The following is a 26211-nucleotide window of genomic DNA, read 5'->3' on the forward strand; positions in this document are numbered from 1 at the left end:
GCTGTTATTTAGTGTAATTAATTTTAGATCTGCATCCAGAAAAAAAAAAAAAAAAAACGATGACAACAAATGACACAAAATCTTAGTTTGCATCCATATAGGGCAGTATCCACTCATAATTGTTGTTCCTCTTCTCTTTTGGATCACTTTAATCTACTCCTTACTCTATTCGATGCTAATAAGGTCTCAGAATTGCTTATTTGCTTTAAATGCATGAGTAGTTTGGATACACTGATATTAAGGGTGTCATGGATGTTCATTGGAATAGAATACTCAGATTTAGAGGATTGGTTAATTAAACTGTAAAATAAGCCAGAGTTAAAAGCTACAACAACAACAAGACCAAGACAAGTTCTACTTTATTTTCCCCCTGCTTTAATCCGAAACTAGTTCAGGGAACTAGTTCGAGGTAGAGGGGAAGGTCTTATCCTTTCTCCCCCTCCCCCCTCCTGGTCACCCTTCACCCCCGCCCCACGCCCCCCAACCTCTGACTCTCCTTCAAATCTCACTGAGGAATTATAGTCTCTGCAGAAGCTTGGTTGCAGATGCCTGGAAAGTTTACACTGCAGAGAGTTGTTTTGTTTGGCATAGCTAATCAGGAGCCAGGCTGGAATTGCTCATAGCTGTCATTCAGGTTTTGTTTCAAAGTCCAAGGACCTGCTGGGAAAAACAAAAAGCTAATGAAAGCTGACTGTATTTAGGCCTCAAATCTGTAGAAACTGAAATGATGTCCTGACAGTGTATTCTTATTCTTCCACATTCTTGCTGTTACTAAGGTAACAGATTTTTAGAGGCTTTCCATCTTCATTGTCAAGTATTTGCTACACTTATTGTTGTTTTTCAGATTAGAGCAATTCAGATTATCTCCTTTTGAGATGAAGGAAAAAGAGAAAATAATGGAAATAAAATGTCTGAATCAAATACCCTGAATGCTAGTAAGATCAGTTTTTTTTAATGCCTTAAAATTGTTAAATTCATAACACATTAAAATTTAGGACAAGTTCACTTTCCCAACTTTGTGATGCTGTGTGTATGAAATTCCCATTCTTGTAAGGTGAAATAGTACATATTCATATAATCAGTAAAGAATATATCTTATAGGAAAAAGGTATATAGTGAACTATACTGTCTTTAAGATCTTCCTTCCTGAATGAAAAACCAAATTACATAAAAAACTGACGAGCTTGAATTCCTATCTGTAAATGGTAAAATCAAGTAGCCTGAAAAAATGGACTGTGATGGGCATATTTATTGAAACCATTGTTTTTTTGATATTTGTTTTTACAGGAAGATTTGTCTTGATAGATTAGCACTCACCTATATTGAAATGCTGTTGTTTTTACAGTCTATTTGGGGCACATATCAAACCTGTGGTTTGATAAGTGATAAGCAAAAGATTATTTTGTGGAGACAAGGTGTTCTTTGGGTTGGCTTTAGAACTGAGACTCTTCAGGGATGCTTCTCAATAGTGTTATAACCTTTATGAATCCTCTTGCCATGATGTTGACTCATTTGGAAGATGACACAGTTTTTCTTTTTTTTTTTTTTTTAACGGGCTTATCAAACATCTTCATTAAATACTCTTTTCCCTGTAGCAATGACTGTAATATTGAAATGACTTAATTTTAGTATTGATCAGATCATGTCACTAATTTGGCCCCAACACAGCAACACAGTAAAAGCCTATGTTCATGGAGATAAGATCTGGCTTAATTTTCTTCCAAGAAATAATTAAGAGAGTGGGCAGCTGGCTGAATGGAAAAAAACCCGTAAGGATCTGGAAGAAAAGTATTAAAAATGTATCTGGAGGCCCTTGTTTTAATTTCTGTATCTCTGTTCATGCTAGTTTTCCAGCCTGGAATTTTATCTTTTCTCACCTCTACTTATTAAATCCTATATGTCTCAAGGTCTGGCTCAGGTCTTTCTCCATTCACTAAGCCCTCTTCAGCTGCTGGTGTCCAGAAGATAGTCAAGAGAGGCTGTATCCTCAGCTGGTTACAGTATCGAAAGAACTGTGTTCAAATAGGGTTTCAACATTTTTAGGAGGAGAATGATTAGGATGGGGGAGATACAAAGGGAAAATAACGGATGGAATAGATCATTTGAAATGGGCAAGTTTAATCTAGAAAAGATTTAAAGAGAGACAAGGTATCTGTCTTCAAGGACTGACATATGCAGCTGGAATTAGATTTACTCTAATCAGCTTTAAGGTAGTGGTTTCAAATTGTGCTGTGCAGAGCTTCAGGGATTTTGTGGGGAGACTTGGGCTGCAGGGAGGTAGAGAAGAGCCAGAGACGAGTGGACATGCTGAGTGCCCCCTGCGGCTGCCAACTGAAGAGTTCCACTTTTAACTGCTTTATGTATTGTGTTTGTGCCTACTATTTCTTTTAAAAACACATTGCATGCTTTAAAAAATAAAGTTTTGAAAAACACTGCTGTATAGAATAATAAGTGAGAGAGTTTGGGTTCAAATTACAATAAAATGTTCTAGCAATAAGAGACTTCGAAAAATTAAATGAACTGCTTTGTGAGATGTGAGTTCCACATTAAAGCAGAACATTAATGACCCTGGCAAGGATGTTGGAAGATTTCTGCTTTTGAGGAAAGGTTGAGTTAGATGGCCTCCTGGATTTCCTACAGTTCTAAGATTGTGTGATTTATTTCTTCTCTTATTGTCAGTATCAGATAATCTGACATTTAGCTGTTTGTTTGTTTGTTTGTTTTTTTGGAGATGGAGTCTCACTTTGTTACCCAGGCTGGAGTGCAATGGCATGGTCTTGGCTCACTGCAACCTCCACTTTCTGGGTTTAAGCGATTCTCCCACCTCAGCCTGCTGACTAGCTGGGACTACGTGCGTGTGTCACCACACCCGGCTCATCTTTGTATTTTTAGTAGAGACGGGTTTTCACTATGTTGGCCAGGTTGGTCTCAAACTCCTGGCCTCGTGATCCGCCCACCTCGGCCTCTTTTTTTTTTTTTTTTTTTTTTTTGAGACAGAGCCCCCAGGGTGGACTGCAATGGCATGATCTTGGCTCACTGCAACCTCTGCCTCCTGGGTTCAAGTGATTCTCCTGCCTCAGCCTCCTGAGTAGCTGGGATTACAGATGCATGACACCACACCCAGCTAATTTTTGTATTTTTAGTAGACACTGGGTTTCACCATATTGGCCAGACTGGTCTGGAACTCCTGACCTCAGGTAATCTACCTGCCTCGGCCTCCCAAAGTGCTGGGATTACAGGCATGAGCCACTGTGCCCAGCCACATTTAGCTATTCTTAATTGGGCTTTTTGAGAAACCCCACCTCCCCATTACATCCTGAAGTTACAGAGAGTAGGAACAATGTCTTCATTGTTTTTGCTTTTGGATTCCTCAGATCCTAGCACAGATGTAGGGGCTCAGTAAATACCTGTTGATAGAGAAATGACTGCAAGAAGCACTTGCTTGATTGCCTTATGACCCCATCCAATCATAAATGATGATAAGGGAAGGTATTTGCAGGAATTTTTTTTCTGCTTTTGCTTTCTGCCCTTAAGAAATAGTAGAAATGACAGAGAGTTGTGATAAGCCAGTCCCACCCCAAGCTCTTTTTTTTTTTTTTTGCCCAGGATGCCAGAATACTGCTTCGTCTGAAAAAGTGAACATTGCTCCCAGAGAGCCTAATAGCTAAAAAATTTAACATGGAAATCAGGATTCTCCATACAAATAAGAAACTGAGGCACAGTAGAATGGTGAAGTGAGGAGATTTCCAGATATTCCAAGTGCAAATAGGGGAATATGTTATAAGAGGATCACATTGTCAGCCTTGACTTCAGGGTCTTTTGCCCCCTGATTTCAGTTGGTTCTCATGATATTGAGAACTAGGACTAAAGGATATGAATTACAGGAAAGTTCTTCCAGATGCACGATTGGAATCTAGTAACGGTGGTAGACTTGATAGGGGTAGGCAGGTGCTTGATGAGCACAGAAGAATCAAAAGCAGCACTTTCACCCATAGAAGGCCTTTCATATTTCCTGCCTTTGTCTTGGGTGGGAAAGAGAGAAGTGTTTGTGCCAGCTTCTGGCACATTGCCTTGTGCCAAGTAGACACTAAAGAAGTACTTATGGAATCAAGCTGAAGTTTATTAATGGTACTTTCAGAGGAATTACCAATTATAGTACACACCATAGATGGGAATCATAGTTCTTCTTGCTTGAAGTCCCCTGTTCCTCTACAAAGTCAGGCGAGTTTAGGAACAAGTTTCATGATGTCTATATATATATATATATATATATATATGTTTTTTCAGGCAAGGTTTCACTCTCTTGCCCAGGCTGGAGTGCAGTGGCACAATATTGGCTCACTGAAACTTCTGCCTCCTAGGCTCAAGTGATTCTCCCACTGCAGCCTCCTGAGTGGCTAGGACTACAGGTGCACCCACCACGCCTGGCTAATTTTTGTATTTTTTTGTAGAGATGGGGTTTTGCTGTGTTGCCCGGGCTGGTCTTGAACTCCTGGTCAGCCTCCCAAAGTGCTGGAATTACAGGTGTGAGCCACTGTGCCCGGCCCTGGTGTCAGTCTCTTAGAGTTCAAATGAGGAGATTGGTCATATCTGAAAACACAAATAGGCTTGTGAAGATCTCTGTACAAGTTGTTCATTGTTGGTAAGTGACAAGAAGAATGTCTGGAGCCAGTAAATGATTCCAGCACTAAAGAAGCCTTGCCATACCCCAGGAAAAGGGTTACTTTTCATTAGGTGAGTAGTTATAAATGCTAATTATTAATATGTGTACCATAATGCCTGGGTACTTTCTGGGATGAAGATGTCATAAACAGAAAACTAGATTGCAAAGGGATCTCAAAATTAGTCTAATACTCATGTCTGTTTTACTGATGGAGAAGAAATTGGGGCCCCAGAGATACTTAAAGAGCCAGGATTAGAGCATAGGCTGTTTGATTCCCAGTATAATCGCCTATTCATAATGGTAAAGGAGGAGGATATCTTTATTCATTCCATAAATTTTTTACAATATTTAGGAATGGTCTTTCTTCTCAAAGATGTTTTATAATTTGGGGATTATGCCCAATTCTGGGAATTATTTATGTATCCTTAAAGCTACTGAACATGTCTTATGGCTTTATGCAATAAGAGGGCACTACAGGTGTCAAGAACATTGTAGAGCTGCTCATGTAGTATACAAGATAACACTTTAATGCCTTAGGCAACAAGTGCTTTCTGCCAGTAGGAATGAAAATACAAGGCCTATGGAAAAAATTAATTAAAACAAGACATGAGAGTCAGAAGAGGAAATAAACCAATGAAGACAACTGATTTGGAAATGGTGTAATAGTAAGGAAAAAAAAGGATTGTTTAAGCATACTGGAACAAATTTTTAACTCACTTAAAAGAATATGTTATTAATACTTTTAGGGCTTTAATAAAAACTCAGTTGTATATACATATTTATATGATTCTTAGCAACAGTTCATTAACATGTTTATCAATTAATTAGTCAGCATACTTGATTTATACCAAGCATCTCTAGAGATCAGAAATAGGTAGGATTAGGATAAAAATTTCACAGATGAAGATAAAACATACAACAAGAAAGAACTTAAAAACATATTTTACTTTACTGTTATATATATTAAAGAGTCTAATAATGAAAATTAGATTGCATTCTACACCTGTTTCCCAGTCACCCAAATCCCCTAACCAGAGATAACTCCATTTCTAGTATACCCTTCCTGAGATATTCTGTGTATGTACATGCATTTAGGAAAATATATTGAACATATCGTTTGGTACTTTGGAGATTGATGAAAACCTATCTATGAGCTAGTGCTCTTAACAGTGTAACATGCTATCTTGTGATGTATCTGGGAAGTGTCACTTGTTCAACAAAGGCTGGAGGATGGGCTGCGAGGAATGTCACAAGGAATGTCACAGGGATTCCCATCCTGGGTGGAAGTGGACATTGATGACATTGAAGGTTCTCCTCCCAAATTCTGTGATATACTTAAGTGCCTACTAGGTGCCAAGCACTGTGGGGACAAAAAAGAAGCATAAGGAACTTATGTTTTAGTTCGGAAGATAAGATACAAATTCACATGCACACCACAAGAGAGAATGTAAATTCTGTAAGACAAAATAGTGGTATCACAAAGCTATATCAAAATAGTTGTTGAATGACCTGGGTAGATGGCAGTTAGTACTATGAGTTAAGCAAAGGGTGGAAAAGTCTAAGAAAACTTTGTTTACAAGGTGGGATTGCACCTAAGCCTTGAAGAATTGAATTTGGATTAATAGGGAAGAGGTAAAGAGAGTAGTTTATCATCGTTGAACGCTGAAAGTGAATACAGGGATGGCGGGTAGACTGAGATGAAAGTGAAGGAAATAAGACGTTGATTTGGAGTAAAGCTGTTAGGTTAAGACCATGTTATGGAGTCAATGAAGTCCAGGATCTGAAGTGCAGCCTACATAAAATGAGTAACAAGGGCCCACTGAAAGTTTCTTTTTTTTTTTCTTTCATTTTTAGTTGACACATAATAATTGTACATATTTATGGGATACAGAACATTTCAATACATGTATACAATGTGTAATGGTCAAATCAGGGTAATTAGCATATCTATCACCTCAAACATAATTTTTTTGTATTATAAACAGAATTCTCTTTTAGTTTTTTGAACACATAAATTATAGTTAACCATATTCTCCCTAAGGTTCTACAGGACATCAGAACTTATTCCTCTAATCTAGCTGTAATTTTGTATCCATTAAACTACCTCCCCTGTCCTTCCCCTCCCCTCACCCTTCCCTTCCTCTATTATCTACAATTCTGCTCTACTTCTGTAAGCTCAACATTTTTTATTTTTAGCTCCCATATATGAGTGAGAATACATGAGTATTTATCTTTCTGTGCCTGGCTTATTTCACTTAACATCATATCCTCCAGGCTCATCCATGTTGCCACCAAAGACAGGATTTCATTTTTTTTTTTTATAGCTGAATAGTATTTCACTGTATATACCACATTTTCTTTATTCATTTATCTGTTGATGGACATTTAGGTTTATTCCATATCTTGACTATTGTGAGTAGTGCTTCAGTAAACATGGGGGTGCAGATATCCTTTTATACCGCTTTCCTTTCCTTTGAATATATACCCAGTAATGCAATCATTGGATTCTATAGTAGTTCTATTTTTAATTTTTTTGAGAACACCCATACTGTTTTCCATAATGGCTGTACTAACTTATGTGATGGTTGTACTAATTTACACCAACTATATATAAGAGTTCCTTTTTCTTTGCTTCCTCACCAGCATTTGTTTTTTTTTTTTTTTTTTTTTTGTCTTTTTCATGGTAGCCATTCCAACTGAGTAGAGATGATATCTCATTGTGGTTCTGACTTGCATTTCCCTGATGATTGGTGATGTTGATCATTTTTTCATATAGTTGTTGGCTGTATACAAAAGTCCACTCAAAGTGGATTAAAGACTTAAACATAAGACCCAAAATTATAAAACTATTAGAAGAAAACAAGGGAAATGCTTCAGAACATTGAGTCTAGGCAACAATTTTATGGCTAAGACTCCAACAGCATGGGCAATAAAACCAAAAACAGACCAATGGAACTATATTAAACTAAAAAACTTCAGCATAGCCAGGGAAAAATATCAACAGAGTGAAAAGATGACTTGTAGCATGGAAGAAAATATTTGCAAACTATATTCAACAAGGCACTAGTGACTGGAATATACAAGGAACTCAACAGCAAAAAACCAAATAATCTGGTTAAAAAGTGGGCAAAAGATCTGAATAGGCATTTCTCAAAAGGTGACAGACAAATGGCCAACTACCAGACATTTCTTAACAGGAATGTGACAGTGTTGTATTTTAGAACGGCAACTTTAAGCTATTGCATACATATGGGTGCACGTGAACCTGAATATTAGTGTTGGAAATAAAAGAGAAAAAAAAGAGACTCAAAAAATAAAAGGAAAAGAGATACATGATTGCTGATTGAATTTTGGAGTCAGGGGAGAGGGATGAGAGACTGATAACTCTACGTTTTCAAGCCCAGTTTCCTGGGAGAAAGATGTTGCCATTAACAGTAATAGGAAAGACAGAAGTCAGTGTTTTGGGGATGGAAATGATGAATTTGATTTTAGATTAAGGTTGAGATGATGGAGAGACATTGAAATAAAAGTATGTAGTCGTTGAAAGAGTGGGACTAGTGTTCTTGAAAGAAATTGGATGTGGAAGGCAGCATCCCTAATGCAGTACCCAACTACACCCTGAGTGTACCATCTCTCCGGGAAAGAAAAGCTGTTCTCCTATTTAGCTGAACTCCCATCAGACCCAATTTAAGTGAGAGTGAATTATTTACTTATGACAAGGTAAAGTCCAATATAGGGAGATGAAAAAATGACTATACTTTTATTATTTGACTGAAATATTACATTTCATCTCTATAGGATATATGTTTTTGTTGTACTGTGATTGACATTTGTTTAAATTCTTGAATACTATTTCAGCTGTTTAATTCTGAAAAAGAGTTTTAAGATCGTGTTCTGGTTAAGTTACCCTTCAATATAACATTATAGTCTTTATTGTTATTAACAAATAATAGTTCTTATGTACATTTAAGTAGTGTGAAATTTAGTGAACTTATTTTTATCCTATGGCATATTGTACCTGCCTCTGACTTAGCAGTTTTTTGTTTTGGCGGGCAAAAAAAGAAAAAAAGTTTACTAACGACAATGTAATACCCAATATCGAATGATTGGGTGTTTTACTGAATGACTGATCTATATAACTGCTAAGATCACTATGTGCAGATAAGGAAGGGGTGAACTTTATTTATTGGTCTCTTCCTCTTTGGACAGAGTCTTGATGCTCCCCTCCTTGGCCTGGAGCCTCTTATCAGGGAGCTTGCATGCTTCTTTGGTCTCAGACCTGTGGGCCTCAGCCTGGTCAGCCAGGAGCTTCTTGTGGGCTTTGTCTGCCTTCAGCTTTTGGATGTGTCCCATGAAAATCTGCTTTTTTTTCTTTTTCTTTCTTTCTTTTTTTTTTTTTTGAGATGGAGTTTTGCTATTTTCACCTAGGCTGGGGTGCAATGGCACAATCTCAGCTCACTGCAACCTCTGCTTCCCGGGTTTAAGTGATTCTCCTGCCTCAGCCTCTGGAGTAGCTGGAATTATAGGCGCCCGCCACCACTCCTGGCTCATTTTTTTTGTTTTGAGATGGAGTTTCGCTCTTGTTGCCCAGGCTGGAGTACGATGGCGTGATCTTGGCTCACCGCAACCTCCACCTCCCAGATTCAAGCGATACTCCTGCCTCAGCCTTACGAGTAGCTGGGATTACAGGCATGCACCACCATGCCTAGCTAATTTTGCATTTTTAGTAGAGATGGAGTTTCTCTATGTTGGTCAGGCTGATCTCGAACTCCCAACCTCAGGTGATTCTCCCGACTTGGCCTCCCAAAGTGCTGGGATTACAAGCATGAGCCACTGTGCCCGGCCTAATTTTTGTATTTTTAGTAGAGATGGGGTTTTGCTATGTTGACCAGGCTAGTCTTGAACTCGTGACCTCAGGTGGTCTGCCAGCCTCGGCCTCCCAGGGTGCTGAGATTATAGGCATAAGCTACTGTGCCTGGCCTAATGCTTGTTTTTGAACATGCTCCCCTTCACCTTCCAGTATGGGATGTGATGCTAGTGGTGGTCCATCCTCTTAGGTTCACAGTACCTTCTGAGCAGCCAGTGCAGAATTCTCATACTCCTTATGTTGGTTACCGTCTTGGGCATTTGAGAATTGCCTGCCCTTGTGGCGGGCCAAAGTGTTTTTCCGGTATCGAGACTGGGAATGGACAGTCACGGGCTTGAGGATGATCAGCCCATCTTTGATCATCTTCCAGGTCTGCCTGCAGGAGTTGGTGTTGGCAATTCCACTGATCTCATTGGGGTCCAGTCAGACCTTTTGCTATAGTAGAGGACCCTGGAGGTTAGCCTTCTCTGAAGCTGACCATACTCATGCCTGGGGCCTCAATGCCTGAAGAAAAATTGTTTTAGCAATTTTTAAGCTGAAATGTAATTGGTTGAAACCTCTGGAATATCCCAAGTGAGAAATTATACCTTAAGGTAAGGAATAAGTTTTGTTTGTCCTGAGGAGCTGGTATGCATCCTCTTCTGTGTTGATAAGAGACTGTTGTGTTCCCCCTTTAGTTCCTGTTCCCTAGGAAAGTTAGAGTTAAATTTGATGCTGAACTCTACGTCTATTGTTTAGTATATTTGATTTCTTGTATCTCCTGGACCTGAACTTTCTTTTCCTATTTTGTTACATGATGTATATCTCTTACTATAAGCCAGTGCACATCTTGTGGGGGAAGACTAAAGGTACACATAAATTTAATTTATTATAGCCATTGAACCATTCCCAGAGTCAAGGTTGTGTTTGCTCAGCACATAGAATAATTCCAGGGTCATAATAGGTACTCTAAAAATGTTTTGGAATGAAGTTCAACAGACGTTCAGAAATTTCAGGAAGACTATTTGAGTGGGAAAACTAGAGATGCTATCTTGAAAAGGGGGGCATTTATGCTTAACTCTGAGAAACAAATAGTGTTTCATAGGCAGAGATGGGCTGATGGGTTTTTTAGGGAAGAGAGTTGCATGAGCAGAGATGTAGAGGCAGAAAAACATGGACCTTAATCCTTGTTAGGGCAAATAATCATTTTGGAGAATCATGGGGAAGGTGGATGGAGTGGTAGGAGGGAAGCCTGGCTGCCTGCGCTGTTAGGATTATCATCTGTGGCTATTCCTTGGCTTTTATCTCTTTCTCATCATGTCTAGAGCCAGGCCCCAGATACCATAAGCCCAGGGTGTAAGAGTTCATAGGAATAGGAGAGGGCACACACCCACTCTTCGAGTGTCCTCTCTCATCCTGCCCTTGACGCTTAGTCATTGACTAATCCTTTACTTAAAACAACTTAGCTGTGATGTTGTTTTAACCCTGCCTAAAATCCAAGGAGTCCACAGGCTGCCAGGAAACCTTAATTATTCTTTAGTTTACTCATCAGGAGTCCCTGAACATAAAGTACTCTTACACACATAGTCAGCAAGGACTTTCTCAATGGGTTATTTCACTACTTGAAGCTCTCTGGTGAAATTTGGAAGTAATAAAAATAACTGCTTATATTTATTGAGCATTGTGTGCCAAGCACTCGACTGAGTACATTGTATTGATTGTGTCATTTCATCCTTATCACCATTCTTAGACATATATGCTATGATTATCTCCATCTTAGTAATAAAAAACAGGTAGAAGTCTAGTACACTACACTTGAGTTCACACAGTAAGTGCCAGAGCTGGGATTTGAATCCAGGCAGCCTGATTTCAAAGCCTGAACTATTAGCCAGTACATCATATTGATTTAAAGGAAACACATTAAGAAAGTATGAGAGACACATGTTCTGTATTCAGTAGATGATGACAAACAATGAAGTGTGACTGTTATTTAACAGTATATAACAGACGTTTATATTTCAAATTTCATGAACTGAGTGGTTTTGGGCCCATTGAGGCCTTTGTTTTGTCATTTTAATATTTAAATTAAAAAAATCTTTGGATGTCTTTAGATGGGGCATGCACTCTTCTTTCATGCATGTCCCATATCACCCCACAAATTTATGGCATGAGTGTATTGTCATGTTAGTTCAGAATTCATTTATTGACTGGACATGGTGGCTCTCGCCTGTAATCCTAGCGCGTTGAGAGGCCAAGGCAGAAGGACCGCTTGAGGCCAGGAATTTGATACCACCCTAGGCAACACAGTGAGACTCTGTCTCTACAAAAAGCTAAAAAAAAAAATAGCCAGGCATGGTAGCATGCACCTGTAGTCCCAGGTACTTGGGAGGCTGAGGTGGGAGGATACCTTGGGCCCAGGAGTTTGAGGCTGCAGTGAGCTATAGTCTTGCCACTGCATTCCAGCCTGTGTGACAGCAAGACCCTGTCTCAAAAAAAAAAAAAAAGAATGCATTTATTATGTTAGTTCAGAATGTAGCCCCCACTCATGCAGGTTGCTGTTTAAGTTAAGGAGAGGGGAAAAAGGGATGATACCAGCCATGCAGGTTTCTTTTATCAGGGAAGGAAAACCTTTCCCAGAAATCCCTGCAGTGGACTTTCCATTAGGTTTCTTAGCTAGAACTAGGCTGCATGACCATCCCTCACTACAGGGGAGGCTAAAAGGGTGGGGAACAGAATTCTCATGATGAGTTTAGACCAACCAAAATCTTCCCTTAAAGCTGTGCAAATTGGCACCCCAAACAAAACTGGAGTCCTGTTAGCAAAGAAGTGGGGGTAGATACTAAAAACAGGACTAAGAATATCTGTCATTCATTATGTTCTTTAAAATTATGATTGACTGCACACTACCCTCACAATGGACTGATTCATTAGGATAAGCTAACTGCTGTAGCACACATCCTTAAAATTCCAGTGGCTTAATTACTTGCTCATGCTGTAGTCTGACACGGTGAGGCACTTCTCCTTGCCATCACTCAGGGATCCAGGTCCTTTCATCTTGTTCCACTACTGTCTTCCAATTCTAGACTCCAAGATTGCTGTGGAAGGAAGAGAGCACATAGGGAAGGCAAACAATTCTTAACTGTCTTGGCCTTCACATCAGCCACGTTCCATTATCAGAGCTAGGAAATGTTCGACCTTGTCTCCAGGGAGAGGAAGTGGGTTTGCTGTGCATCTAGCCAGCCTCTGCCACACTGCAGTTGAGTGAAATCTAGTTGTCACTGAAGACAGTTGACAAAATGGATAAAGGTATTTTTTTACAAATGTAAAAAATGGCTTTCATAAGAAGTTATAAATGGACTTATAATTTTTTGATATTTCTTAAAGATATTTCACCTACTTTTCCTCTTTATCAACAGTTAAAATATGAGGCAGCCTCAAGCACGTTATTTCCAAAACACCTTCCTTGACCTCTCCAGACAATAAGCAGCTCACTGCATTTACTTCTGTGCCGGGCTACCCCTTAGCTGTAATAACTGGTTGGAATACATCTCACTTGGCTCAAATCTCAGAGGGTGAAGACTATGTACAGTTCATCTTTTAATCACCAGGGCCTAATGCCAAGAAGATAATTAAAAAAAGATGTAATTGAATTAATGTCTAAATAGATAAATGCATGTATTGACAATAGTAAAACTTCAGACTAAAAAGAGAGAAAGCTAGTTTTAAATTGATGAAAATTTTTATTTATATAATTTTTATAAAAATGCTTTTCTCTGGCAGGCTGGGTACAGTGGCTCATGCCTGTAATCCCAACACTTTGGGAGGCTTGAGGCGGGTGGGTCACCTGAGGTCAGGAGGAGTTTGAGACCAGCATGGCCAACATGGAGAAACCCCATCTCTACTAAAAATACAAAAATTAACTCGGTGTGGTTGCGGGTGCCTGTAATCCCAGCTACTTGGGAGGCTGAGGCAGGGAGAATTGCTTGAACCCGGGAGGCGGAGGTTGCAGTGAGCTGAGATTGTGCCACTGCACTCCAGCCTGGGTGACAGAATGAGACTCCATCTCAAAAAAAAAAAAAAAAAAAAGCAAAATTTTGTAGCATAAATGATAATGATAATTTGGACTAGCTGCTCATAAATAATTAACATATGTAGTAATATTTTGTCACATCTAGTTCTATTCAAGTGATTATGAGGTGAAGATCTTAAATTTTTTTCATAAATATATTAAGTATGCTGTTCAGTTTGAGTGGCCTTATATTTCACATCTGTGGAGAATAAATGAGATTTTTCTTTTATTAGTAATATTTGTCATACTTATTTTAATTTTCTATTCATTAATTCAACCAACATTCAGTGAGTTCCTGTGCAAATAGAAGATACTAATAGACACCCTAATCTGTAATTATATAATTAAATGATTTTATTAGTTGGGATGAGGGCTAGAAAACGTTAGACTAACTAGGAGTTCATGATTTGTCTTGGAGATTTAAGAAAGTTTTTGAAGAGGTTTTCTATGTTGAGATGAAGAGGAAGATTGAGACAAAGCACAATGGAGAGTAGGGGAAAGAGCACTTCAGAATGTTTGAAGGTGCGAAGAGAAAGTGCTTGACACATGGGAGGAACTGAGAAAGAAGGCTAGGGCCATCAGCTGGAGGGACAGGACAGGTGGAGACGTAAGCATGGGCCTCCCAGACCATGGTAAGGCCACTGGACCTTTACTTTAATGCATTTGTGCATGTGATTAAAAAAAATGAAAAGAAAAACTTACCATTTTAGATGAAAATGTGTAATAAACATTTTAGCCATCATAAAATATTTTAGAATAAGATATGTAAATACTGTCTTAGTCCATTTTGGTTGCTATAACAAAAATACCACAAACTGGATGGCTTATAAACAACAAATATTTATTTCTTACAATTCTAGAGGCTTGGAAGTCCAAGATCAAGGCACCAATAGATTTGGTATCTGGTAAGGGCCCATTTCTCAATTCATAGATGATGCCTTCTAGCTGTATCCTCACATGGTAGAGGGGGCAGTGGAGCTCTCTGGGGTCTCTTTTATAAGGTCACTAATTTCATTCATGAGGGATATAACCTTATGACCTGATTACCTCCCAAAAACCTAACTCCTAAAACCATCACCTTGGGGGTTAGGATTTCAACATATGAATTTTGGAGTGACACAAACATTCAGATCATAGCAAATACCAAGTATATATATATATATAAAATATATATATATATACACACATACACACAAACAACACAATTTTTATTTCTATTTTTTGAGACTGGGTCTCACTCTGTTGCCCAGGCTGGAGTCCAGTGGCATGATCACAGCTCACTGCAGTCTCCACTTCCCAGGCTCAAGCGATTCTCCCACCTCAGCCTCCTGAGTAGCTGCGACCACAGACATGTACCACCATGCCCGGCTAATTTATTTAGTTTTTATTTTTCAATTAAAAATACTGGCCAGGCACAATGACACATGCCTGTAATCCTGGCACTTTGAGAGGCTGAGGTGGGCAGATCACTTGAGCTTAAGAGTTTGAGACCAGCCTGGGTGACATGGTGAAACCCTGTCTCTACAAAAAAACTAGGCAGGCCTGGTGGAGTGCACCCATAGTCCCAGCTACTTGGGAGGCTGATGTGGGAGGATCGCTTAAGCCCAGGAATTCAAGGCTGCAGTGAACTATGAGTGCACCACTGCACTCCAACCTGGGCAACAGAGCAAGACCCCATCTCTAAAAAAAATAATAATAATTAATTTAAAAAATTTTTAAATACCACACTTGTAATAACAATGAAAAAAATAAAATAGGCTGGGCTTGGTGGCTCATGCCTGTAATCCCAGCACTTTGAGAGGCCGAGGTGGGTGGATCACGAGGTCAGGAGATCGAGACCATCCTGGCTAACATGGTGAAACCCCATCTCTACTAAAAATACAAAAATTAGCTGGGCATGGTGGCACACGCCTGTAATCCCAGCTACTCAGGAGGCTGAGGCAGGAGAATAGCTTGAACCCAGGAGGTCAAGGTTGCAGTGAGCAAAGATTGCACCACCGCACTCCAGCCTGGTGACAGAGTGAGACTCTGTCTCTAAATAAATAAATAAATAAAAATGTTGGTTATATTTCATAAAGGGAAGGAGAGAAACTAAACTAGGTTGAGAGAAATGTAGGAAATAGATTTGAATAAGTGGGGAAAAATATTTTTGTTACAAGTATGTTATTTTAAAATTTTTGGCTGGGCGCGGTGGCTCACGTCTGTAATCCCAGCACTTTGGGAGGCCGAGGCGGGCGGATCATGAGGTCAGGAGATCGAGACCATTTTGGCTAACACGATGAAACCCCGTCTCTACTAAAAATACAAAAAATTAGCAAGGCGCGGTGGTGGGCGCCTGTAGTCCCAGCTACTCGGGAGGCTGAGGCAGGAGAATGGCGTGAACCCGGGAGGCGGAGCTTACAGTGAGCCGAGATAGCGCCACTGCAGTCCGGCCTGGGTGACAGAGCGAGACTCCGTCTCTCTCTAAAAAAAAAAAAAAATTATTTATTTTTTTAGAGCTGGGGTCTTCTTCTTTTGCCCAGGCTGAAGTGCAGTAGCAGTATATATAATAAACAAAAAGCTTGGCCAACATAGTGAAATCTCATCTCTACTAAAAATGCAAAATTAGCTGGGCGTGGGCGTAGTGGTGCTCGCCTGTAATCCTAGCTACTCGGAAGGCTGAGGCAGGGGAATCACTTGAACCTGGGAGGCAGAGGTTGCAGTGAGCTGAGATTGCACCACTGCACTCCAGCCTGGATGACAGACCGAGACTCTGTCTCAAATAAAATAAAATAATAAAATAAAATGTTAATATTCTCTGCATATAAAGCATTCTTACAATCAATTTTAAAAGAACAAATACCTCAAGAGAAAGGGATCTAGGGCAGAAGTTGACAAACTCATCCTAGACCAAATCCAGTCCATGTCTTATTTTGAAAATAAAGTTTTATTGAAACATGGCCATGCTTGTTCACTTGCGTATTGTCTGTGACTGCATTTGAGCTACAGGGATGGAGTTGAATGTGACGTCAAAACCAGCAATGTTTAGTCTCAGTTTCCTGACCTCTTATATAAAGGAAAATCCACTGTTGGTGGTCTTGGAAGACAATGTAGAGTCTCTTCTCTTTGGGATGGTTTTCAGTGGTTCTGTTTAGCTTCAGGAGAATGGACCAGTTGGGCTCTTGAGGTTCATTCCTCACTTTCATTCTGTTTTATCTTGAACTTGTCTTGGGTCAGGTTTTTACATGGGAATGCCTACACAAGACCTGTCCTCTCTTATGCATTTATTCCCATTGGATCAGTCCTCAATCGACCTATCTTTCTACCCTGACCTTCTGCGACACCACCTCTTCCGTGGTAAACCTGTCCCGGAGGCCTCGGTGTTTTTAAGACCCATTCCCCATTCTCTGACCTTCATCAATACCTAACTCTCCAACCATTTATTCTTCTTTGCTCTTGCACTCAGGTTGTTGACTTTTATTGAAGAAATTCACACAACCTAGGAAATGGGTGGTTCATTCCCACCCGTTGTACATTCACAGTCTCTCCCCTGGGCTGGGAATGCTGCCCTGAAATCTTACATGATTCCAAATAAGCTCCTCTCCAGTTACCTCTAAAGGTTGGCCAGCCTAACCTTACTTCTCTCACATCAGCATGCCTGTTCCACCATCCTTTCCAGCTCTCTGAAAATGAACTTGCCTTTTACTGCACAGAGAAAATGGAGGCCTTCATGTAGTAAGTCCTGGAGCTTAACCTTGTCTCATTCCTCAGAGTGAGGAATCCACTTGTGTGACACCTTCCTTCTGCTGTATTGTAAACATTTTATCTGTAAAATGTTTTCTTTAGCTTATAAATTAGTTCATTTCTAGTCTTTCTATTAAAAAAAGGAAAGGAAGAAAGGGAAGAAGGAAGGAAAGAAGGAAGAGAGAGGGAGATGAGGTGGGGAGAAAGAAGGAAAGAAAGAAAAGGAAGAAAGGAAGCTTTTTTGATACGTCTTTGGATCCTCCATTTCTCACCAATTGTCCTACACGGCTCTCCTTCCCTTTACAGCCCAGCCTTTTTTTTTTTTTTTTTTTTTTTTTAACGGAATCTTGCTCTGTCACCCAGCCTGGAGTGCAGTGGCGCGATCTTGGCCCACTGCAAGCTCCGCCTCCCGGGTTCACGCCATTCTCCTGCCTCAGCCTCCCGGGTAGCTGGGACTACAGGCGCCCACCACCACGCCCGGCCAATTTTTTGTATTTTTAGTAGAGATGGGGTTTCACCGTGTTAGCCAGGATGGTCTCAATCTCCTGACCTTGTGATCCGCCCGCCTCGGCCTCCCAAAGTGCTGGGATTACAGGCTTGAGCCACCACGCCTGGCCCAGCCCAGCCTTTTGAATACAGGCTGTCCACTTGTTACCAGTTCCTGGCTATGTCATAAGATTTAGCCTCCTGTGAGGCTTGTGCAGGTGCCCTGGCCAAGTTGCCATGCTAGGGGTACCCTTTTCATCCTTCTTGGATTCCTTTGTGCTTGTGATAAGAGTTGGCTTTTGCCTCATTCTTAAAATGTGCTTCATTTTCTTTGTTGATATTGTTCTCTTTTAGTTTCCCACTTATGTTTTTCTTCAGCTGGTTTGCATGCTCTTACTCATTTTCCTGTCTCTTAAGTAGAATTTCAATCCTTAGCCCCTTTTCTCACCTTCTTCCTAGGCAATCCCATGACCTTTGTACTAATGATTTGTAAATCTCTACTCCCAGCCTAGGCCTTTGTGTAAACTCCTTCATCAAGTGCCTACTAGGAGATCTGCATGCCTAGATGTTCTAATGTGATCTCAAACTGAACATAGTCAAAACTCAACTCCCTGTCACCCCTGTCATGCCATCCACACCATGCCATGCTGCACCCTGTCATACCGCATGAGCCACCAGACCATAATGCTCTGTGACTTGTCTGTCTGCCCAATTCTATTTTGAGGTTCTTGAGGGCAGGGATCTCATTTTTTATCTCCGTATCTTCAGTGTCCGGTACATTGAGTTTGCTCAATGAATGTGTGAGAGAATGGAAGTAAGGAAGAAGAGTGAAAGCAAGAAAGTGCCAAAAATGTTCTCCTTACTCTAGGGCCTGCTGATAAAACACAACAAAAACTCATGAGGCCTGTCGAAATGGGTCTAGCCATGACAAGTGACTTTTTATTTAGTGTTGAAGCCATTTAGGCTTACAGATTGAAGGATATTAAAGTTACAACAAGGCTGGGCACAGTGGCTCATGCCTGTAGTCCCAGCACTTTGGGAGGCTGAGGCGGGTAGATCACCTGAAGTCGGGAGTTCGAGACCAGCCTGGCCAACATGGTGAAACCCCGTCTCTACTAAAAATATAAAAATTAGCCGGGCGTGGTGGCAGGCGCCTGTAATCCCAGCTACTTGGGAGGGTGAGGCAGGAGAATCGCTTGAACCTGGGAGGCAGAGGTTTCAGTGAGCCGAGATCGTGCCATTGCACTCCAGCCTGGGCAACAAGAGCAAGACTCCATCTCAAAAATAAATAAATAAATAAATAAATAAAGTTACAACAGCATCCTCCTCAAAATATGAAGTTTAGTGGTAAACATTGGGAATTTTACATTTAACATTTAGCACACTTTTGCTTAGTACCTGAATTTTTGGTACTTGGTGGTATTAAGAGCACTTAGTGTAAAGTGTTCTGGGTGTAAAATGTTCTGGTATCAACTGTTCTCAATACTTTGAAGTCAGAATACTAATCCTTGAGCAATTCGTAACACTGACTAAAAGATAAGCAACAAAGAAAACACCAGTCATGTGGTAGATGTGTAGAAAAATTATGGTTTTCAGAGTCCAGATTTGAATTACTAAAATAGCAATCAGAAATCATAAGGAAAAGATATGTATGCCAAACTCAGTGCAGAAACCAATTGATTATCTATTTTTAAAATTCAGATTGTCTTAATGTCAATGTTTCATTAAGAAAAACTCAAGACTTTTGGAAATTTGAAACTAATTAACATTAGAATAGTCTAATAGTTACATTAGAATAGCAATAGTTCCTGTACACCTGAACGCATGTCCTATGAAGTAGTGTTATTTACAGCTAACTCCATGTTTCTTAATTTTCCTGACAAATATCTTATTGTAAAAATAAGCATTCAATAAAGTAAAAAAAAATCATTAAGACATTACCAAATGTAATATTTATATTAAAATCATTCTAAAAATGCAGTTTGTCTCATCATTTCAAATCCCTTACTTGTTTAAAGAAAAGATTACATTTTAGAAAATTTGAGAAATAGAGAAAAAGGGCATCTATAATCCCACCAACTTCATATAGCTTTTTGCAGAAACATTTATTTTCATAATTGTAATTATATATGTAATTTTATATTCTTCTTTTAAAGTTAGTATTTCTCTCATGAATATTTTTCTGTGATGTTACTGAATAGTTATTATTATAATTTCTTATGGAAGCCTAATTCCATCTAATTATATACCTAAATTTCTTTATCATTTACTGGATACTTTAAATGAGATCCAGTTTTTTACTCTGTACTTATGGATCCCTTCCCAGCATACTTTGTACTTTTTCCTTAGGGTAGATTTCTGAAAGTAAAATAGTTCAGTTGAAAGTTATACTTTTAGATACATAATATCTTAATAATTTTCCAAAAGATTCTTCCAATTTTTAATTCCCCCGGAATGTAAGAGTACCAATTTCACTGCGAATTTGGCAGGTTTAAAATTTTTTTCTTAAAGAAATGGGGTCTTGCTGTGTTCATTTTAAGAGGTGGGGTCTTGCTATGTTGCCCAGGCTGGAGTGCAGTGGTTATTCACAGGCACGATCATCATGCACCACACAAACTCCTGGGCTCAAGCAATCCTCCCACCCCAGCCGTGAGAGTAGCTGGGACTACAGGTGCATGCCACCTGTGGCTGTCCTGATTTAGCAGGTTTCTAAAAAACAGTACTTTATTGGTTGTTTTTTGTTTTGTTTTTAGTTTGTAGACTATTTTAGAGCAGTGTTAGGTTTACAGAAAAATGAAGCAGAAAGTACAGAGGCTCCCATATATACTGTTTTGAACCCCTCTTCCAGTTTCCTCTATTATTAGTATTTTGCATTACTGTAGTATATTTGTTACAATTGATGAATGAATATTTACACATTATTAACTAAAGTTCATATAGTTTATATTAGGGTTCACTCTTTGTGTTGTACATTGTATGGGTTTTGACACATATATAGTTTCATCTGTTACTATTAGCATATCATGCAGAATGGTTTGATTGTGCTCTACCGTTGTGCTAAAAATCCTTTGAGCTCCACCAGTTCATTCTTCTCTCCCTCCCTGTAAGTCCTGGGCAACCACAGGTCTTCTTACTGCCTCTTGAGTCTTGCCTGTTCCCAGAATGTCATATAGTTGGAATCAGATAGTAGGTAGGCTTTTCAGATTGGCTTCCTTCACTTAGCAATATACATTTAAGGTTCTACCATGTCTTTTTGTGGCTTAATATCTCCTTTCTTTTTTTTTTTTTTTTTTTTAACTGAATAATATTCCATGGTGTGGATGTACCACAGTTTACCTATTCACCTTTTGAAGAACATCTTGGTTGCCTCTAGTTTGGGCAATTATAAATAAAGCTGCTAAAAACACTTGTGTGCAGGTTTGTTTGTATAGATATAAGGTTTCAACTTGTGAGTAAAGTATATGTATTTATATCTACTTGTTATTGTTTAATACATATATTATCTTCTCTTCCATCTCGAATGTATTAAGGAAATAAGTGTTTAAACACTTTTTTTTCTGCCTTCAGAGCCTGTTTTCTCCAGGTTGCTTTTTGTTTGCTTGTTTTGTTCTCTATTTTCCATGTCTGAGATGTTTCTCAGTTGTCTAATAATTCTGGTTGTCTGCTCTTATTTAAGAGCAGTGCCCCATAAAGCTGATAAGAAGCTGTAATCCATGATGTCTTGCTATTTCACTGAGGAATACCTACTGTCAGTATGTTAAGCATTTCTTCTTGGACTGGTTAGATTCTACAGAGAAAAACCTAGCCTCCTGTCATGATGGTGTAGGACTGGTTACTATCTTTCTGGGAGCTGAGTTGGAAAAGAGGTCTGGAGGTGGGTGGACTCAGCTTTCAGTATATACAATGTTCACCTAATCCCCTTGTTTGCAGAATGGCACCCCCACCCTCAACTCTGGCTGTCCAGCTTTCTGTAGAATAGGGGAGGTATAGTTGCCTGCCTGGAAGTGAAGAAAGTATCTGGGGATTGAACCGACTTTGTAAAAGAGAATTTCAGTTAATTCTCCTGTTACTAAGCTCACCTTTGTCTCCATACCTGGAACCTAACCTGGTGCTGCCTTTGGGGAGGTGGTGTGGTTTATTGTGTAAAACTAGTTGTTTCTAAGCTTCCCTCATTGCTGAGTTGAGATTCAACTTCTCATTTCTGCAAGGTCAATTATTGCCTGTCCATTTGCTTTCAAGTTTATAAATGTTGTTGCTGTTTCATTTACTTCTGTCTTTTGCCCTTCTGAATTCATGCCTTTAAAAACCTCTTTACTATACTTTTAATTGGGTTTTGGTAGGAAGAGAAAATAGATGCATTTATACAATCGGCCATATTTATGTGGAATACTCATGTATCTTTTTGTTAAAGGGAAGGTTTAAAAAACTCTATAGGTAGTAGAAGCTAATTGGCTAAAAACGTCAGAAAAATATTTTTCAAAATTTTAATTAATTAATATTTGCTATAAACAGACCCTTGCATAAAATTTTGGTACATGTCCATTCTGACTTTTCTGTATGAATACATAATGTGATTTATTTTCATTTTTGTGTGTCTCAAAAATACAATTATTAGAGATAGAAAGCAGATGAGAATTGGCTGCAAACAGGCATGAAGGATATTTTTGAGGTGACATCTTCAAAGTGGATTGCAGTAATGGTTGCATAACTCTACAAATTTGTGGAAAACTTTTGAAATACATACCTACAATGGGTGTGTTTTATGGTATGTAAGTTATAACTGGATAAAGTTGTTTTAGAAATTTCCCACTAACCAGCCAAATAAAACTCAAATCATTATAACATATATTATAAATATTTGTTCACTTAAAAATTTATTGTGTGGCTAGGCACAGCAGCTCATGCCTGTAATCCCAGCACTTTGGGAGGCCAAGGCAGGAGGATCACTTGAGCCCAGGAGTTTGAGACCAGCCTGAGTGACTTAGTGACACCCCATGTTTATGAAAAATTAAAAAAAAAAAAGCCAGGGGTCGTGGCATGTGCCTGTGGCCCCAGCTACTCAAGACGCTGTCAGGAGGATCACTTGAGCCCAGGAGTTCAAGCCTGCAGTGAGCTGTGATGGAGCCACTGCACTCCAGCCTGGGCAACAGAGCAAGACTCTATCTCTTAAAAAAAATTATGGTGAATACCTTTCATGTCGACAAATTAAATTTAGATCTATAAAGTATAAATGGTGTTTAATTAACACATTGTATTTCTCCCCTACTCTTTTCCCCTCACCTTACAAAATATATGAAATCCACTCTCATAATAAATTTTTGCTTACCTCTTTTCATTCTTGTTTATATGCTTACATACTGATGCATAGTTATAATTATTGTATGAAATTTAAATTGTGATGATAAAACAGCACCCTAACCATTTTTCCATATGCTACATAGTTATTGTTGACAGTTATTGGGTTGTTGCAAAAGTAACTGTGGGTTTTACCATTACTTTTTTTTTTTTTTTTTTTTTTTGAGACGGAGTCTTGCTCTGTCACCCAGGATGCAGTGCAGTGGTGCAATCTCAGCTCACTGCAACCTCCACCTCCTGGGTTCAAGTGATTCTCCTGCCTCAGCCTCCCAGGTAGCTGGGACTATAGGCGCCTGCCACCACACGCAGCTAATTTTTGTATTTTTAGTAGGGACGGGGTTTCACCATATTGGCCAGGCTGGTCTCGAACTCCTGACCTTATGATCCTCCTGCCTTGGCCTCCCAAAGTTCTGGGATTACAGGCGTGAGCCACTGCACCCGGCCTTTGCCATTACTTTTAATGGCAACCTAATACATAGTACTTCATAAGGTACATGTACATTAATTACCTATTTTTCTATAAGCATTTTTGCTGTTTCAAAATTTCTACTGCCAAAAATGATGTAATGCATACTTTTATGCATTTAGCTTTTTCATCCTTTTTTGATTTTTTACTTAGAATAAATCCCTAGAAAGTCTCTACTGCACTTAAACTTAATCATGAATGACTTCAGAGCAAAACAAACTGGCTTTTACATAATTCCATTTTAATGTACCTCAGAAAATTCCACACATAGGGAACCTATCAGTTATTTGTTGCTAATACCTGTTAAATTGTTCTACATTATGAGTTCTGATATTTTGCTGAACATATATTTTATCAGATATACTGATTCAAAAGAGTGAAGAAAGGCAGGAATTCTGTGGGAAAAAAAATCCTAGATATTATTTTGCTGAAAGGCAGCAGCAACATCACAGTGGTTTTGCTTTACTTAAAATTCCCAAATGAAGAGGTGAAGAACCCACTTTAGTTAGGAAGTCTGAGGTTTCTAATGCCGGTTTATCCTAAATAATTGTCTGTGTTGGGGTATCTCATCATTGATTTGGAGCTGTGCTTTACTGGATACAAGCTGAGAGGCTTTCTTTTAAACCAAAAACAAACTTTAAAAAGCTTTCATTTAGCACGAATAGATCACTACTTGGCCAAGTGGGGAAGTGACTGGGCATTCTGGAGAAGGCTCTGAGAGTTCTCAGCATCTAGGAAACACCTCTAGGAAACAACCTTTAACATGAGCAGGGTACTCAAGTCACTGGAGTCAAGGAGTCTGAGAGTTTTGCTCTTCTGAAATGACCAGCTATTTGTAGTCTGTTAACTGTCTTTAGGATATGAACATCTTGTTCAATGGACAAGTTAGATGGTAAGGGCTTAGGAAGCCCAGGATCAACTTGGTTCCTAAGGAACAATGTGTGTTTTCCTACAATCTTCCCTACACTTTCCTCTGTGCTATAGCCAGGGTATGACAACCAGAGCCTTGTCACAAACATTTAAAAAGACAATTTTTAAAGGTTGTAAAACTTTTAAAGCCAGCTTCCTCCTTTGCAAATGCAACTCCTTCTCACCCCACTTCAGTACCTGGACAGCCAGGAAGCCCAATGTTAGGGGCAAAAAGTGCTCTGTCCCTGCCACCCTCTTTGTATGTGTTGTACCTGTCAGCCTGTCACACACCCCTACTTCATCCCCCAGTTGATTCAAGGGTCTGTTTAAATAAATAAAAAAAAAAGCTCTATTGAGCTATAATTCACATAAAACTCACCCACTTAAAATGTACAATGCAGTGGTTTTTAGTATATTTACAGAGTTGCACAACCATGATCACAATTAATTTTAGAAAGTTTTTATCACCCTCCAAAAGAAACCTGTACTCATTAGCAGTTACCTTCATTACTCCCCAAATCCCCCAGTCCTAGAGAATCACTGATGTATCTGTCTCTATAGATATGCCTGTTCTAGAAATTTCATACAAATGGAATTATATAATTTGGGGGCTTTTGTGACTGGCTTCTTTTACTGAACATAGTTTTCAGAGTTCATCCATGTACTAATACTTGTTTCTTTTTATTGCCAAATGCTACTCCATTGCATGATTATACCACATTTTGTTTATTCTTCATCAGTTGATAGACATTTGGTCTGTTTCCACTTTTTTGGACTATAATAAATAGTGCTTGCTGCTGCAGTGAACATTGTGTACAAATTTTTGTATGGATGTATGTTTTCAATTCTCTTGGGCACATACCTAGTCCTGGATTTGCTGGGTCATGTGGTAACTCTATGTTTAACATTTTAAGGAAACTGCCAAATTGTTTTTCAAAGTGGCTGCACCAGTTTATGTTCCCACTGCCAAGGTATGAGATTTGTTCTCTCACCATATCCTCACCACCACTAGCTAATGTCTGTTTTTTTCCTTTTAGCCATCCCAGTGGGTATGAAGTAGTATCCCATTGTGGGTTTGATTTCCATTTCTCTAATGGTTAATAACATTGAGCACCTTTTCATGTGCTTATTGGCCATTTATATGTCTTTTTTGGAGAAATACCTGTTTAAATCCTTTGCCCAGTTTTTGATCATATTTGCCTTTTTATTGTTGAGTTGTAAGAATTCTTTACATATTCTAGATACAAGGCTTTTATCAGATAAATGGCTTAAAAATGTTTTCTCTCATTCTGTGGCTTGTCTGTTCATTTTCTTTTTTTCTTCATTTTTTGTTACTTTTTAATTTTTATCGTTTTTAAAATTTTCTGTTCATTTTCTTGATGGTATACTTTAAAGCACAAAAGTTTTTAATTTTGATGATGTTCAGTTTATCTTTTTATTTTGTCACTTATATTTTGGGATTTGTGTCTAAGAAACCGTTGCCTAATCCAAGGTCATGGAGATTTGTACCTATGTTATGGTTTTCTTAGTGAAAAATATCCTTTTTGCCACATAGCCCAAATATTATTCTTATTTTCCTAAGTTTTATGATACAAACATCTGTCAACATAGTTGAAAGCACATGAGTTTTTGAGAATACAATCAATGCAGGTTTTCTTGGAGTCCAGGTCATATCTGGGAGAGTAGTGGAAAAT

The 26211-nt window shown here is 39.0% G+C and overlaps 1 protein-coding gene across 5 annotated transcripts in view; it reads left to right on the plus strand.

Annotated features, from left to right (window-relative positions):
• The window catches only part of GREB1L (GREB1 like retinoic acid receptor coactivator), a 287870-nt gene that overhangs the window by 21960 nt on the left and 239699 nt on the right, over positions 1-26211 (plus strand). Inside the window, exon 2 of one of the 5 annotated variants that reach the window (XM_063653474.1) lies at positions 9901-10123. The exons of the other annotated variants lie outside the window; for them this stretch is intronic. The gene's annotated coding sequence lies outside the window, so the exon portion shown is untranslated. The remainder of the gene's footprint in view (positions 1-9900; positions 10124-26211) is intronic. 5 annotated transcript variants of the gene reach the window in all.

This window comes from Pongo pygmaeus, chromosome 17, assembly GCF_028885625.2.
Source record: "Pongo pygmaeus isolate AG05252 chromosome 17, NHGRI_mPonPyg2-v2.0_pri, whole genome shotgun sequence".
Classification (NCBI taxonomy): Eukaryota; Metazoa; Chordata; class Mammalia; order Primates; family Hominidae; genus Pongo; species Pongo pygmaeus.